The sequence below is a fragment of the Nomascus leucogenys genome, chromosome 6 (genome assembly GCF_006542625.1).
Source record: "Nomascus leucogenys isolate Asia chromosome 6, Asia_NLE_v1, whole genome shotgun sequence".
NCBI classification, from domain to species: Eukaryota; Metazoa; Chordata; class Mammalia; order Primates; family Hylobatidae; genus Nomascus; species Nomascus leucogenys.
Window position 1 is genome coordinate 38422306 of NC_044386.1, and position 13843 is coordinate 38436148.

Here is a 13843-nt window from a genome sequence, read left to right on the forward strand (position 1 = left end):
CCAAAAACTAACTTTGGCTAATGTATGCAGAAAATGGAATTAGGTGGAGGGATATTTATTAGCTAAATTCAGAATAAAGCCAGAGTCCAGAGATCCAAGTCAGGAACCAGGGCAAACCCTGGAGTTTTAAACTGCAGAAATTTCTTATCCATGGAGTTCACATATAGAGGTAATGAACAGCTGAACTGTTATATATTCAATCCATGTATCATTCCCTTCAAAATTCAAAGTCCTAGGATAAAGTGTTTGAAGAGCATGTTGGATCCAGGTCTGTTCCCTAAAGATAAGCAGGGCACCTTGACTTCCTCCCCACAAAAAATGCCTTTGAGGGCAAAGAGAAAATTCCCCAGAAAAGAAAGCAGGATGTTATTAAAAAAGGTCACAATTTAAATAGACAAGAAACCAACAAATGCTGAAAAACAGTCCGTTGGGAAAGGAGAGGTAGAGGCTTAAATAATGTTCCCAAAATCCACTTCAGGCCTAGATTGAAAAGATGGTAAGAGATCTGAAATGAAGAATTTTTCAAGAAAATTGCCCTTTACATCCAGATCACACCAGATTTCATTTAAACCTCAGCTGTTTCAGTTTTTCCTTTCCACAAGTACTTCTCACCAATTTCTCATATTCTCCAGCTTCTGTATGACTTTTAGAACAGTTATTTTAACCGTGAGCCTGTCATGATGTTCATTATGCTACCCCACCCCTTCATACTGATGGGGTCCTTGAAGTGATGGTCCTAATATTGACGATGTCTATCATCAATCATTTTTTTCCTAATTCCCCTTCTGATCAAGATACATGATCCCTACCTAGGGATATTAAATATTTTAAAAGGTAAGTTTGCTTTTAATTTAACAAATGCTTAGTTCCTTAATGTGTGCCAAGTATCATCCAAGCCCTTTAGCCCTTTGCAACTATTAATTCATTAGCAACACTAGGAGATAGGTACTATGATTAACCCACTTTGTAGATGAAGAAGCTGAGTATAAAAAGTTTCATGGGCCGGGCGCAGTAGCTCATGCCTGTAATCCCAGCACTTTGGGAGGCCGAGGCTGGCAGATCACCTGAGGTCAGGAGTTTGAGACCAGCCTGGCCAACATGATTAAATCTTGTCTCTACTAAAAATACAAAAATTAGCTGGATGCGGTGGTACACGCCTGTAATCCCAGCTATTCGGGAGGCTGAAGCATGAGAATTGCTTGAAACTGGGAGGTGGAGGTTGCATTGAGCTGAGATCACGCCACTGTACTCCAGCCTTGGCGACAGAGCAAGACTCTGTCTAAAAAATAAAAAAAAGTAGTTTCATGTAACCTGGCCAGGCACGATGGCTCAGGCATGTAATCCCAGCACTTTGAGAGGCTAAGGCAGGTGGATCACCTGAGGTCAGGAGTTGCAGACCACCCTGGCCAACCTGGCGAAACCCCATCTCTACTGAAAACACAAAAATTAGCCAGGCGTGGTGGTGGGCCCCTGTAATCTCAGCTACTCAGGAGGCTGAGGTGGGAGAATCTCTCGAACCCTGGAGGCTTGTGAAGTTTGCAGTGAGCCAAGACTGTGACCCCGCACTCCAGCCTGGACAACAAAGCGAGACTCTGTCTCAAAAAAAAAAAAAAAAAAAAAAGGAAATTTCATGTAACTTAACATCTTCTCTGATATGGGTAATAAGTGACAGAGCAGGTATTTTAATCCAGGCTTTGAAATTTGTTTAACCCCAAAACCATGTTTCCTTCAAACATTACAAAATTAACTTATCCACAAAGGAATTGGAGACATGACATTGACCTTATTAGCAGCTAAAGATCATTAACAGTTTAATTCTCTGGAGCTCAGCTTTGTGGAATTTTATATAGCAAATTTGCAGTACAAAAAACCATTATCTGCTAATTACCAATGTCTACTCATGCCTGATTCAGTTAAGTGAGTCTGCCTCTTTATTTTTTCATTTATTTATAAAGGCGTGTTCAGAGAGTGCTGTATTCAGGCAGTCTTCAAGGTGCTGGAGATACCAAGAGGCATAAGTTTATGATATCAGAGGAGGCGTGTCTAACCTGGACCTGAGGGTCTCAAGGAGAGGCTCTTGGAAGAGAAACTTGTACATTCCATGGAAGTGGATCATGTAGGGAGGAGGGTGGTGATTAGGGGAGAGCTGGCTCCTGGAGTGGGGATAATGTGCCTAGATCCCAAGGCAGGAAGCTGCATGTTGAGTACAGCTATGACATAGGAAGTGTCTGAGACTGGAGTCTAAACTTCAACTGTCTAATTTGGCACTCACTAGCCACATGTTGATATTTAAGTTTAAATTCATTAAATAAAGTACAATAAAAATTAAAGTTCTCAGTTGCACTAGCCATATATAATTGCTCAATAGTTACCTGTGGCTAATGGACACCATACTGGACAGTGAAGATATAGAGCAATTCCATCATCACAGAAAGTTCTGTTTGGACAGCACTGCTCTAGGGTACTGAGCCTAGGGTACTGTTTAGAAATGTTAATTTTTAAGTTAAACCTACAAGTAATGGAACAAAATCTCTGGGGATGGGACTTGGGAATCTGAACACTGTAACATGTCTGCACATAATTCTGATTGGAAACCAGATGTGTAAACTGTAATAGAAGGTGCAGTCACTGATTAAAGTGGTGGGAGAGGCAGAGACAGTTCACAAAGAGACTTTGAATATTAATCTAAGAGACCAGGATTTAAATATAAACATGAAGAGATCCTTTGAAAGGAAAGAAGGAAGAAATTCTATTACATTAGCACCCTCCAAACATTTCTCCATTCTGTTGCTAGAATGTTCTTCACAAACCTCAGACTTCCTCTTGTCAACAACTTTCCCCTGGTCAGTCTTTCTATTGCTTTTAGCTAATAACCAAAATCTCTGACATGACCTGCAGACATTACTATCTCAAGGATCTTTTAGAACCCTGACTCTTCTCTTCTCCCAACTGCACCATGAACCTGGGCAGTGATCTCAAACTTCTGTCACTTTCCTTTCAAAGATCAAAAATCACTGTGCATAGCTATCCATCAGGCTGTAGGCTTCCTGAAGGCCAAGTCTGTGTCATTGTGTGCCCAGCACCCAGCAGAATGCCTAGCTCATAATAGTTCATAACAGGTATCTCACAAATACTCAGGTATAGTCACAAAATGAATGGATCCATAGAGATTCTCAGTGAAGATCCCTCATTGGCCTTTTATTAAATCTGTGAGCTACAGTTTGATTTTTCTGTCAAAAAGCAGAATGAAACTCGCCAGGAAGCTCATTTGTCCAAAAGAAGAGCATCTGACAAACTCTGGGCTAGCTCTTCTGGAAATGTCAGTTCTCTGAAGATGAATTCTTGAAAAGGTTGTCTTATACAGCTATCCCTTTTTCACCTAATTCCACTACAATGCAGCAGCTTTAATGCAGTAATATACATTATTATTATTATAAATGGCATCAAGTTCCAAATTCTATGTTAAATCTTTACTTTACCCTCATTTATCACTCAGGATCTGGATGATCACTAACTACACCAGTTACTTCTTTCTCTATACTCTTCTGTCCTGGGTGAAACATACAATTTGAATTTTGTTACAATACCCTTCATCACCCTTGGACTATCCGTGTGTGTGTCTGCTTGACCTTCCCACGCTCAAGTGAGCAGGCAGGAATGCAGTAAGTCATTCCCTGATGTTAACAAATTGAACTGCTTTGCTTTCTTCAGAAAACTCTTCAATTACTAACCTCCCTGCAACAGATAGGATAGCCAAGCTCTGAAATGGCCTCAGGCTACCCTAATAATGTTCTGCTTTAGCCAAGCCAATCTTTTCATCATCTCTAAAACCTTCCACATCTTTGCTCATTGTGATGCCCACATACTTCATTCACTCCTTCCTTTTCACTTAGCTTCTACCTTTCCTTTAAGATGAAGCTTCTTCATGAAACCTCCTAGTGACTCTAGTTACTAGGGGTGTGTCTTAACTCAGGTTTTCAAATGTAGCATCTAAGATTGAGATTCTTGTAAAACTAACTGAATAAGGGTATGCTCTCTACAGAAGAGGAGTTAAGGAAGGAAGCAAGACAGAACAAGAGAGGAAAGGTAAGCAAATATGTGGTCCTGCCTAGAGATTAGCTTCTACTTTATTCCACAGGGAGCTGTTGAATATGAATTTTATCACAGAGCTGTTTCTTCCTTGAGGGGTGTCAACCTTTCATGCCCCAGTGTCAGTGAGTTATGGGCCACTGGCTTTGGTGGGAGCCTAGGGTATAAACGCTTCAGTTGAGGTAGTTTCCTTTCACCTAAGGCAATCCTCTACAGAATTCTCCTAGAATAGTTCTCAGAGCAGCTAGGGGACACGGGAACAACCAGTGAAGAAAATCTGGGTGAGGCACCACTGTAGTGTAAATTTTTTTTGACAGCTTGCTATACTTTAATGTATAATACTCAATTCAAGGTACAAGACAATTGCATCTAACACTGTTATAAATAAAAGGGACATCAGATCAGTTATCAAGGGCTTCAGAATATCAAGGGCCCCAGTTATGAGCAGCATCTTCATACCCTCCATGTTTAGCATCTTTACTTTCTGGGTATAATTTAATAAGATCATCAATTTGAAGAATGGTAACTGCAGCTTCTGTTGCAAATTTCAAACCCTTAACTTTAACTATGGTTGGTTCAAACACCCCTGCTTTTTTGTTGTGTCTAGGTTTACCACTGCTCAAATCAAGACCAATTCATTTTAGATTTTTAAGTTCTGGGTTAACTTGAGCCTCATTATGAAAAGCTCTTAAACTGTGCAACCAGATCTGTGGAGTTTTGGGCAGCATTAACTGTCAGTGAATAACAAGAAGAGGTCTTTCAAACTCTGCAATAGCAAGCTGTTCCTGAGACTCCATGCTGGTTTCATAGTTTTCAGGGTATATGGAAAAGGCTGCTTCTACAGCACCCCCAACTAGCATCATGGATTTTGACTCCAAAACTTTCTTCACTATGCAAAGAGCATCATGTAGAGTGCTCCATCTCATCACATACGAAATCATTTGCCCCATGTAAGATAATTGATGCAGATGCACAAGCCTTACTGGTTTTGATTAAGATCAGCTCATCATCACAAATTCTCTCCTGTACCACTTCTTCCACCTGTCCCAACATTGCAGTTTCAAAAGTTCCTTCACCCTTCAAATTGGCCAGGGTTGACAGAACAGTCCCTCTGAAAGTTTTTGCAATGCATTTAAGGTCCCTTTTTAAAGCTCTTCTAATTGCCATAGCCCTAACCTCTACAAAATACTTTGACACATATCATCAATTCCACCAGCTATTAGAATAATATTGGCATCAGTTGCCAGGATCTTCAGAATTCTCTCCTTGATAATATCTGATTCTTTCTGTCTAATTTGGTCCAGTTTTTCAGGGTCTGTAATGACCACCTGTACATCAAGAATATTAGTCCATTCTCACACTGTTATAAAGAACTGCCTAGACTGGGGAATTAATAAAGGAAAGAGGTTTAATTGACTCACAGTTTTACAGGGCTTGGGAGGTCTCAGGAACTTACAATCCTGGCCAAAGAGGAAGGAAACATGTCCTTCTTCACATGGCAGCAGAAAGGAGAAGTGCAGAGGGAAAAGGGAACAGCTCCTTATAAAACCATCAGATCATGTCAGAACTCACTATCATGAGAACAGCATGGAGTCCCTCCCCCAACACGTGGGAATTACAATTTGGATTACAATTCAAGATGAGATTTGGGTGGGGACACAGAGCCAGACAATATCGCAAAGCTTCATTTTTGTTTTTTTACAGGCTAAAGTTAAGTGAAGCAATTTTCGCATTAACAATTCTTTTGGGCATGCCCTGGGATCCCACCACACAGCTGAGTGCATACCCAGTGATCAGCATACTCTCCATCTGACTTCTCGCGTGGGCTTTCAGAATATGAACAGAATTGACTGGATAGCGAGGCTGGTCTCTTAATATCTGTGTATGTGGTAACAAGTACAGTGTCTAATACTATATTAGCAAAGAAATCACCATTTATTCCAATGATTTTGGAAGGCATCGATGTCTCAGTGGAATTAATCAGGCAATCTCTTCCCAGTTCATCTGTGTTGATAATTAAGTTTTAACGGATATAACGCAGGGCTTCTCATTGAGGTAGTTCCATCTCCAACTTCTTTGTCTTGCAGGTCAGCCAGCTCACAAAGAACTTTAGCTGCAGGATTGTTCTACCTCCAGTAACTTCAGGATGGCTGCACCATCATTAGTAATGGTTGCATCACCAGTATCATCCACCATTTTATCCAAGCCAACTGGACCAAGAGAACTTTTCACAGTATTGGCAATTGAAGCTTAAGCCATAAGGTTTTGGGAGCGGACCACCTCCCCAGTGCTGCGGTCTCAGTCCCCGAACACGGACAAAGGCCCCTCCATCTTCATCGCAGGGGTATACGTCGACTTCCACTCACACACACCGCGGGCAACCAGTATCATCGCACCTCAGCCAACCAGCGACCAGAGCAGCGATGCGTGGAGCCAACCCACATGACGCCACAGAGGCTGCTGGGCAACACCGCTACACCAGCTTCCCAGCTTCCTAGCTTCCCCAACGCTTGGCCGCGGGACATGGCAGGAAAGCTAGTGTGAATTTTTTACTTGGACAAAAATTTGTTGTTGGAGGGCATGGGAGGGAGGAAACTTAGACCTTGCAATGCTTCATGGCTCTCCAAAGGACCTGTGTATAAAGAGATGTGCAATGTATCCACAGTATCAACATTTTATGGGAGGAGGGAATAAATAGGGGGGAAAAAGTCTGAAAGCTCCTTAGGGGGGTAATGATAGAAAAAAAAAGATTGAGAAACACTGCAATATGGGGTGCAGTCTGTTTGTTCTCTGAAGTCCTAATGCATTGATTTCTACATCAATTGATTGTACATGTGCTATTTGTTTTGTATTCCCCTCAGTGCATAGTACATCAGCATATAACAGTTAATAGTAGTGGTCCCCTGCTTGTGAAATTTATACACAGCAGCTTCCCAGGCCATGGAAGAAATTCCATCTGGATCTGTTTATTTCCTTCTTGAAAAGAAGATGAGATTTTCCCTTCATGTTCTCATCTCCATCTAAAGTGTTTAAGTTCAAAACTCTAAATTCCCGAAGTTGGAGGTTACAATGCGCTATGATCACTCCACTGCACTCCAGCCTGGGCAACAGAGTAAGGCTCTGTCTCTAAAAAATAAAAATAAATAAAAAATAGAAATAAAAATAAAACTCTCAGTTTAGGGTTTAAAAATATTTGATGTTGGCGATCAATCAACTTTATCCATTCTAATATACTTCCTGAAAAGTCAGTCTTTCTTCCCTTTCCCACTTCCTCTGCATGTTTCTCTCCAGTTCTCATTAGTTTCCCCATTTCCCTCTTTCTACCAGCTTCCAGTGTGAATTAATCTTTCCAATCTGAAAATCTGGCCCTGTAAATTTGCATCTGCTGATTATTGAGATATGTCTTTCAGCTCCAAACCCACCTTTCCGCATTTGCATTGCGATGCTGGGTCTGCGACTCTTCCAACCATTGTCTCCCCTTTGCTGGATGCTTCCCAGTTCAGCTCTACCTAAAGAAGGTACACAGAAGGGATGCTGAGGGTAGGCAGAAGGAAAAGACATGTGTTCCTTGCTAAGTGGTCACTGCTTCCACCAGGTTCACCACAGCAAAGCGGTTCACCTGAGCAGTGGCAGTGGATCTGGCTTACAATTTTTCCACACTCATAGAACTAGACTCATTGTACCCTTTAGAGACACCAGCACTGATGGCCCCATGTTACCTCCAATAGGGGTCTGAGTCCCAGCTCTGTTAAGCCCCTTTCCCAAGTACCTGTTCCAACCACTTCCCTTTGCTCCTCCAGCATTTACTAGATCTGGGTCACCTCCATGCTTCTTTTTTGCCTTTTCGGTTCCCAATTCCTTAAGTTCTCTCGGTTAAGATAACTACTAAGATTTCTGTTTTTTTGACTAGACTCTAGGCCCCAAATGCTAATATGCTGCTCTTGGTCCAAGATTTCTCTGATTCTTTGTTTTTTACTTTGTAAAAACTAGAGGATGAGGGGACACTTGCTTCAGGGTACCTGAGAGAGAAAGATGATGAGAATGGAAATACACAAAAAGCAGAGTCATACTTTTGGGATCTAGACCACAGAATTATGTAAATAACTAGTAGTGTAATATTTCTACTGAATTTCTGTACTGGTTGAATTGTGTCCACCAAAACATATGATCAAGTGATAATCTTTGGTACCTATGAATATGACATTTTTTGAAAATAGGGTCTCTGCAGATGAATCATGTTAAGGTGAGGTCATACTGTATTAGGGTGGGCCCTAATATAATGATGAGTATTCTCATGACAGGATGGAAATTGAGACACAAAGACAGAGGCATATAAAGAGATGGCCATATAACAGTCAAGGCAGAGATTGATTTCATCTAAAAGCCAAGGAACACCAAGAATTATCAGCAGCCACCAGAAGGTAGGAGAAGGGCAAGGAAGAATCCTCCCTTAGAGCCTCCAGAGAAAGCATGGCCCTGCCAACAACTTGATTTCAAAACTGTGAGAGAATAAATTTCCGTGGTTGGAAGGCACCAACTTTCTGGTAATATGTTACATGAGCCCTGTTAAACTAATACAATTTCCAACTTCCAAAAAGAAAGAAACATCATTAAAGCATTTGTTTCTTATGTATATGTGTGGTTTCAACATGTCTCTGCAAATAAACTATTTTGTTTAATTTAGGAAACAATTTTCACTTCCACAAGAATGACAGTGAGGATAACAAGGCCTGCCTTTGTCTTGGTTTTCAATGAATGATTCCTAATCATTATAAAACTTAAATATAGCTTTTTTTGGTCTAAGTTTTACATCTTGGCATTATGGGCTCTTATGTAATTCCTTAAGCATTAATACTGAAAAGGTACTGAACTGTTTATTCACAACCCACAGAAACAATACAATGTATTATTTACACCAGGCAGACAGACACAAACTCTTTTTTTATTTTGCCACTTACTTATATTTCTTTTTAAACAAATTATTAGAAAAATCACAATTAATATGTCAATGACCTCCTGTTACTTTTGCTATTTTCCATTACCTAATGGGCCCTTTTGGCAATAATAAGGCAAGCAGAATTTTGATCTTAAAAGCCAGAGAGAAGCTATGGTCTCAAAGTACTTTGCCATGTTAATTAATGGCAAAACTTTGGGAATTTTCATTTCAGTCCAACCAAACTTAAAATATCTAAAAGCCAATTATTTCAATCAGATCCTTAATTAAACCGGGACAAACATGTATCCCGCTCAGTATACCTAGGTTATTATGTGGTCAGTCCACCCACCCCACTTCTTCCTAGCTGTAAATCCACTTGGGTTCTAGTCCTTGTTATAAGTTGATCTGTTGAAGCATCATTGCCTTTTTTCTTCGACTAGCCTTGCTGATGAGTCTGCTGGAGTGGTAGTGGACAACAACCTTGTCCATGAAGACCATAGCAAAACATTTTTGTCCCGAGCGATATTCTGGGAATGTGTTTTCATTTAAATACCTCCATCTTTCCACATTCTCTTTTTCACTTTCATTAAGGCCATGGCCACAAGCCTGCAAACATTCAAGTAAAGGTCACAGATGTCTCAATTCTTTGTCTTCTCAGACCTCCTCTATCTGCCTACCCTCACCCTGGATGTTCTCCAGGCCTCCTAAAAAGGAAGGCAACTCAGCCTTCTTCATGATTCTTTATGACACTTTTTTGTTTTATTCTTTCCTTTTTGTGGGAGGAGAAGCAACCCAGTGTAGTAACTAAGGGCTTTGAAGAAAAGTGAAAAGATGGGTTTAAACTTTAGGCTCTACCATTTATTAGTTGTGTGTCCTCAAACAAATGATTGAAACTTCCACAAAACTCATTGTCCTCATTTACAAAATAGAAACAGTAATTTATACTTGAGGTTATTTTTGAGGATTAATGAGACAATATATGTAAATTACTAAGTGCTTTTGATATAATAAGTAACAAAAGAATTTTTGCACCTGTCTTCGTTTGCTTGATATTTAGCCATAGTCACATTTATATTAGACTCAAGTAAACTTTGGCACATCCTGTATTTCAGTGGGCCCTAATAGTAAATATCAAGGCAAATGAACACCCAATTTTGTTCCATCGATTGTAGCATATTCATGCAAGGGCACTGTCAGTATATGGGAAATGAAAGAACTTTCTATGCATGGAACAATGAATAATTATGGTAGATTAAATACCAGTTGTTAAAGCACACTGTATCTATACAAAAGACAAATGAGAAGGAAAATCAAAACTAAATATATTTAATGAGACCCATAGCCATCTTCTGCTCATCTTAGTTGCCAGTGTGTTTTTTATTTTAGTTTGTTTTTTCCTGTAAAGCAGTAAAGATGTTGAATTTTGCTCTGGCAATTAAACCAAGAGAGGTAAAATGTGTTTATTCCTCTGAGAAATATTGCAGATTATTGTGTTCCATGAATAGTGTAATTACTTCCACAATAACAGAAGACTGAACAGTCACAGGTGTTGGGTTTTGCATTGCAAAGTGTGGGTGAAGCCATCATTAACAGCTTTGTTCTCAGTGTCACCAAAAACAGGCATCACTGTGTGCCTCATAATTGCCAATATTACAGGGTATTCGTAGAGTCAGACTCCCAAACATCTTGAACCAACAATTCCTAGAGGAGGCTACCCATTTTAGAATGTAATTTTTATCATGCCCTTCTCTCCCTCAGCCACAAACCTGACATGAGCAGCAAGTGTCCAGAACTGCACGACTCTCCTTGAAAGGCACATCTAGTGAGAAGTCTTCACTGTCAAATGTCTCTTCCTAACATGTACTTTCTAAGGCTTCCTATACATATTCCAAAATAAGACTGGCTCCTCCTTTGTCTATGCCTATCCTCCCTCTTCTTCCCACAAATCTGCCATGCCTCATGTCCCTTCTGCAGTGATCAGAGAGAAGCAGTGGAATCAAGCATGACTTCAGTAGTTGTCACTAATTTATATGGGGAAGAATGCATAAGAAGCAGGTTTGGAGGTAGGGGATGAAGGCAATCAAAAAAAGCGAGTTTTATTATTATGTTTGAAACATGTATTATGCATCCATATGAAAATGTCAAGTAAATAGTTGAATATGAGACTCTAGAGTTCCTGGGAGAGGCCAGGGATAGAGATATACATGTGGCAGTTGCCAGTATATAGATGGTATTTGAAGCCATGAGATCAGATGCAATGGCCAATGGAGTTAGGATATATGGAGAAGAGAGGACAAATAACTTACTTTTGTGACAATTCAACAATAATAAGATGTGAAAGAAATGAGAAGTAATTAGTATAAGTTTTTATACAATCTGTTTGCTACTCTTGGCTAAATATTCCAAGATTTACTAATCATATTAATGGGACATGTTTGCCCAATCCCAGTACCATGTTTCACTTATTTGTGAGAAGTAAATGAACTTCTAATAATTTAGCAATCAGAATGGAATACAGCAAGTCAGCCATTACAGGAACTGTAAGGAGGAAAAAGGGACCAGTGTCCCATGATCTAAATCCCAAACTTTAATCGGATCATTAGACTATGTTCCATTATTGTTTTTAAAAAGCAAATAACTTTGTCACTTAAAAATCCTTCTATTTCTGTCTTAATCATTTCAGCTTCCATTCTCCTAAAAATATACTTACGAGGTTGAATTATTGAACCTAAATATAGTAATTTTTATTTATTTCCTATAGATTTTATATTGATGGATTTAACTCATCATTAGTCAAGCAATATATTTTTTAACCTAAAGCTAAATATTCACTGCATTAACTTTTTTTAGCTTTGTGTTACCACATACAAGAAAATCCTGCCTTCTGTAGCTATTTCCCTTCCTCCAGGTAAATTTATTTTTTTTAATTTTTAAAAAAATTTTTTTGTTTATTTTTTTGAGATAGAGTCTCAATCTGTTACCCAGACTGGAGGGCAGTAGCACGATCTTGGCTCACTGCAACCTGTGCCTCCAGGTTCAATCAGTTCTCCTGCTTCAGACTCCTGGGTAGCTGGGACTGCAGGCACACTACCATGCCCGGCTAGTTTTTTTTTTTTTTTTGTATTTTTAGTAGAGATGGGGTTTTACCTTGTTGGCCAAGCTGGTCTTGAACTTCTGACCTCACGTAAGCCACCCGCCTCCGCCTTTAAAATTGCTGGGATTACAGGCGTGAGCTACTACGCCCGGCCTGTTTTGTCCTTAGTAGTAAATAAGACCTATCAAAATTAAACAAACCAACTTGACAGGAAAATGTTTATTTCAATCAGAAAAGCCAGATAAAAAACCTTGATTGAAATAGTAGAAAATTTAGTTACTTTGTGATAGGTTTATAATATTTTTCTTTATTCATTTTTCTCTTAGGTTATACAAGCACAATGTAAATTTTAATGTAATTGAAACTTTTATTTCTATGAAAGATTTAATCTTTTAGAAAAAAATACAATGTTGATATTTTACAGCTGGGATCTTGAAAGGTAAGGCAATTTACTTCCATCACAGATCAGAGACAGATCCAGATCCCCTGAGATTGATTCTGGTGCCTTTATCCACATTTGGGAGTCCCTAGTACCAATTAAAGACCCTAAACAGCCTGAATTTACTAAATTCATAATTTTAACTATAAAATAATTATTTTTCATTTGCATTTTATAGCTCTGATCTCCAGTTAGTTACAAAGCTGAAATATGCCATAAAAATATGTAGTCAATAGGTTCAAAATATTAAAGACCTAAATAAGCTCACATGGACATCAGAAACAGCATCATAATTATCGTCTTTACAAAATTAATATCTATCTCATTTATATAGGAATTGTTGTAAAGACTAAACGTATTAGTTAATAATCTTAAAAGTGAAAAAGTTCATTTTCTTGCCACATAAACACATAAATAACATACTTATCTGCTACAATTTGTCAGAGGGTCCTTCCAATCACTGTCAGAAGTACATTATCTAAGTATTTAGTCTGCTGAATCTAAATATCATTGGCAATAAAAACTGCCCATCTTTTGATTAAAGAAATTGATTTTGCAAAGTGCAGTTGGTCATGGCAAATGATGTGCTTTGTGACCAGCTTTATTGATCACCTGGCATCTGGCAGAGATCAAACAATATGCCCTAAACACATATTAAAACAAATTTAAAAGCTGAGGAAAGTATTTTAAAAACAATTCTAAACAAGTCCCTGAACTAGCAATGACAAAAATTAACTGAAGGTGGAAACTCCAGATGTTGGTGCATGCCATAGCCTGATAGTATCTGCTGACACACTTGTGTTTTGAAGGATAATAAGAATTCTGGATAAAGAAAATAAAGCCTAGGTTCTACTCAAGGCTTAGAACATTCTAGTAAGAGAACTAGACATAAAACTGGAGTGCCATAGGCTTATACAATCTGTACAGCATAAACAAGAAATAAGCTCTCTGTGCAGTAAAAGACAGCAAGGAAACTTGCCTATCTTTAGCTTGTGGTTGAAATGGATAGAATCTTTCCTGAAAACTGATGAATACAAAGACTTCCCTCACAAGTTTTTGTCCCCATATTCAACCTGTCGAGTGGGGTCTCTGGAAGGTAGGGGAAATACCCTTAAGTTAGAAATTTAATTTAATGTGGCCAAAGACATCCATCTAGCAGAAGCAATTGAAACTTTGTTCCAAAGAAATGAAATTTCAACTAAGTTCCCCAAGAATTCTTGAAGACCATGTTCCAAAGGTCATGTGTTTACAGCCAAAAATCACAAACGACAGACATCAGACGCCA

General features: G+C 39.0%; 1 pseudogene; it reads right to left on the minus strand.

The window, feature by feature from the left end:
* Positions 1-4514: 4514 nt before the first annotated feature.
* On the minus strand, positions 4515-6420 carry LOC100606591 (annotated as a pseudogene).
* Between the last annotated feature and the right edge of the window lie 7423 nt (positions 6421-13843).